Source organism: Cebus imitator, unplaced genomic scaffold, assembly GCF_001604975.1.
Source record: "Cebus imitator isolate Cc_AM_T3 unplaced genomic scaffold, Cebus_imitator-1.0 Scaffold3, whole genome shotgun sequence".
NCBI classification, from domain to species: Eukaryota; Metazoa; Chordata; class Mammalia; order Primates; family Cebidae; genus Cebus; species Cebus imitator.
In genome coordinates this window covers 15,104,069-15,108,357 of record NW_016107318.1, presented here as the reverse complement: position 1 = coordinate 15,108,357, position 4,289 = coordinate 15,104,069, and positions in this window count along the sequence as shown.

Sequence of the window (4,289 nt, the reverse complement as noted above, 5' to 3'; positions counted from 1 at the left end):
AAAAAACTCAGAACATCCTGGAATCCTCTGTTCTCCTGGTATAATGGCACCATGTCTTTTAATAGTTGACTTATTCAAGGAAAATACAGACATGGTGAAAGTACATTTTTCATTACTTGTTCTGGATGTTGCATAAATGTCTCACTCATTTAGAAAATGCAGTGTTCATTTTTATAAGATTCATAACAATGTTTTATATGTTCCAACTTAAGGGATACATTATGCTTCTATTTAATCCAGGAATTCATTTCATGTAAACTGTCAGCCTTTTAGTTTTATCACCAAATGTGTATGTCAACCTAAAGAAATGAAGACTAATAGCCTAGTAAATGTTCTATGGATTTGAGGTTGGATTTGACATTGTACAAAATCCTAAACAAACAAGAAAAAAAGCCTAAATATTGTGTGAAGGAACAAATGAGGTCATCAGCATAGTCCACAGGAGGAGTGGAGCCTTGGGAAAGACTCAGTCAACCACAAAGGGCAAAGAGGTTTGCGGACAAGGACATGGGGATGTGGCTCTGGAATAATCAGAATGAGAGCTGCCATTTTGGAGTGCCTACCATGTACCAGGCATTTTGCTAGGTGCTTGACATTAGAGATAAATTGTTCCCCAAATGGGTGCAGGAACACAGTCTTATAAAGTAGCAGCAATACTCACTCTTTAAAAGAAAGGGATCATAGATTAGTTTTTGTCTTGAAGGGAAATATTGATTTTATATTGCTATAGAACCAAAGACAGCTATGTCTATGTTAACCAACTTTCCAGGCTGATTTTATGTTTTATAAGTTTTCTGCACTTAAAATGTTTTATTTTCCTTCTGTGATGGTCAAGACATTTTGTTAGGATTTTTAGAAAATTCCATTTAATGTTATGCTATCTTGTAATAAAGGGCAAGCATGAAACCATCATTTCCCCATTAATTTGATATTCCTTTATTTAATAAATACTTGTTGCATTACTACTCTGTGAGGCACTGTTCTAGGTGTTGTAAACATAGTACAGTCAGCTAAACACATAGTCCCTACCTTCAAGGAATTTACAGTCTAGGAGAGAGCCAGACACTAAGCAAATGATTATACAAATAAACAGCACAGCAGGTATGAATCTTCATTTAGAAACTCAGTTATCCAAGAAATATATTTCCAATAATTATTTTCAATTTCTGACTCCAAGTTTCCAAACCACCCAGCTGGCAGAAACAAACAACAACATCCAAACAAGTTAATGTCAGTCCAACTTGGGTTTGGTTTCCTTCCCCTTCCTTGGACATAATTACAGCATCTTACTCTGTGTGTGCCAAGGCCTATCTATCATCAAAGAATTGGTGCCTCCTCAGTTGTCTGGCTTCTTCAGTTCTAGTGGTTCTTTGCTGCTGCTGTTGCATATCACTCATGGTATGAAGACTGGCTTTCAGAGTTCCTGTGGTCCCTCACAGGTCTTACTATTTCCTAGACAATGCTTTTTAGAAGCAGGACATGGATCTCCTCTGTTCCAAAGATCCACAGGCCTCCCTCTTTTTCTCATTCCCCCACCCTTTTCATCCCTGAGGAAACTTCACATTTCTCTTTATGTTTGAGATACTGGTCTGTGCCTCAAATACCTTTTCTAAGTCCTATGCTTTTATCGAACAAAAATGGATGTATTTGATTTATTGTGATTTTACATGTCTCCTTCAACTTATAAACATAGAGCTACTAATTGGAGAAGGGAAAGGCAATGAAGAAAAATAAGGATTAAAAAATATATCTCTTATCCCTCAAGAATAATTTCTGAAATAATGCTATAAGGGAAATCCATGGTGACTTGAGAACAGTTAATGAAAGAACCAAATTTAATTTGATTGGGTGGTAAGTCCTATGAGAGGGAGCTCAGAGAGGGGTCTTCTGAGGAGATGAGATAGGAACTGGGATCTGAAAGCTGTGTATAAAGAGCTAATATTTTGAAGGAGAGTGAGGAGTGTGTTCTCAACAGAAGGAATATACATGGCAAGGCCTCATGGCAGGAGAACACTGAAGAAAAAAAACAAATCTATGAGCATTATCATTTATGGATAAAATCTTAATTGTAGAATATACACACTTGTATTTTAGTGTATGAGACCTCAACAAACTACATAAGGCATCAACCATTTATTAGGCCATAATGGAAAGCGTGTAAGAACTAGTCAAAGCTTTGGACTTGAGTTCAAGCCCTACCAGTTATAAGCTGTATGGTCTATGGCGTATTGTATCACCTCTTCAAGCCTTAATTATATCATCTGGAAAAGAGAGATTATGATAATATTGCAACTACATGCCCCATCAGTCTCACAGGACTGCTGTGATGATATACTGGGAACATGGATGTGAAAGTGTTTTGCGAAATGTAAAGAATTCTCCTGCAAGATCTGCACGTGTATCTCAGAACTTTTAAGTAAAATAAAATAAAAAAAAGAAAAAAAATGGGATACCTGTTAAGAAAGGTTAATAGTATATTAAGAGGGAAAAAGAAATCTGTCTTCAAAATAGTAATGTACAATGTGATCCCACTGGGTAAAAACATACAGAGAAAAAAAAACTGGAAGGATATATCAAAATGTTAATTATGAATATCTCTGGTAGAATTAATTAAATACCTTTAATATAACAAAAGAATTTTCCTGTGCATAAATATTAGTATGTTAATAACTAGATCTATTCACAGTAAAATTCAATATTTTCTTTTAGAGAGACTCCTACTGCGACAAAATGACAAATACTAAGTAATCTACTTTCTCATTTATATTCACGTGTAACGACGTAGAGGTGAACCAAGTGAACACACCAAATATGATACATAATTATATAGCAGTGAATACAATTTTCCTTTTCTACTTCAACTGGAAGAGCAGCTAATAAGTTACTATCAGACAACAATAATATAAGTTCTATATGAGAGATGCCTAGTAGAAAGTGACCATATGGAATAATGAATACCTACCCAAATCAGAAGCCTAAAGTTAGCACAGTCACCACTCTCTCATTAGATCCCTAACCAGCACACTAGGGTGTGTGTGTGTGTGTGTGTGTGTGTGTGTGTGTGTTTAAGGACAACATAAGATGGCTAATGGCAGGGCAGATTTCTTACTCAATTATTAAAAATATATGGTAAACAGAGTCTACTAGTAAAGATTCAAAGCCAGTATATAAAGCAAGCAAAATTTCTTCTGAAGTTCCCGGGAGAAAAGATCTTAGACCAAAACTTTGATGTTCATCTGTAAGTATGAGAAAATCACTTAAGGCGGCAGAAGCAGGAGTGAGAAGGTTCAGGGGTGAGTAGGTTCAGTGCTTTAGGATCAGTTGCCCAGGATACAAAAAGAATAGCTTTATTCTTTATGCAGGCTTGAAGAACAATGGGGGAAATATGTGAATAATCTGTAAAGATCAAAAAGTACACAATAAAAAGGAACACAGTTTTTTTATTAAATCAGGTTTTTATTTTCTTATACAAGGTGTTATGGAAAGTCCAATCTTTCAGAAAGACAGAAACAAAGATAATCACAATGACATACCAATGGAAAATTTATAATCCTCATAATTTGACCTAGGCTCTAAATTCATGTAAAATTTGCCTTGCTTTTGTTTAAAGGATGGCTCCAAACAGAGATTATGAAGCAATGGATACTTGTAAAAGCTAGTTCCCACTGTTGCATTGATTCCAGTCTTGGCTTTATATATCTTTATATATAAAGCCCAGAGTTTAGTGAATTTCATGCCATAACCTCTGCTTTCCACTAAAAATGCTTTCTAGAACAGCCCATAATGTCCTATGGCCTAAATTAAACCCAGGATTTGTTAAAACAAACTGCATAGAATACCCTGTTAGTAATGAATATTTGGAGGAGTCACTGCTCCCCATCTTCACTCCAATTTCCACAACCTTGCTCTAGAAATCTTCATAAAATAATGTCTTGATGTGGTCTATAGAGCAGGGACTTTATATTTTCTATCCGGGTCCACTGAAGTCTGGTCTTAAAATCCAGAGCAGATTCTGGGCAAGCAGAGGAGAGTGCCTGTTGTGTTCTAAGATTAATTGTTCTCACTGAATTGGGAATGTGATAACTGCTAGCCAAACAATAAGATTCTGATATTTACTGTTATATATTTTGCTTGCCAAATAGTCTAACAAAGTTCTATAGCTTCAGCTTTCAGATCTAAGAGGATAAAATGTCAGGTACAAGAATCAATTATCATACTACAAACTCTATAATTATAAACTCTGAAAAACAGAGCTTGGAAAGTAGATATTTTAAAAGTCAATAGAATTG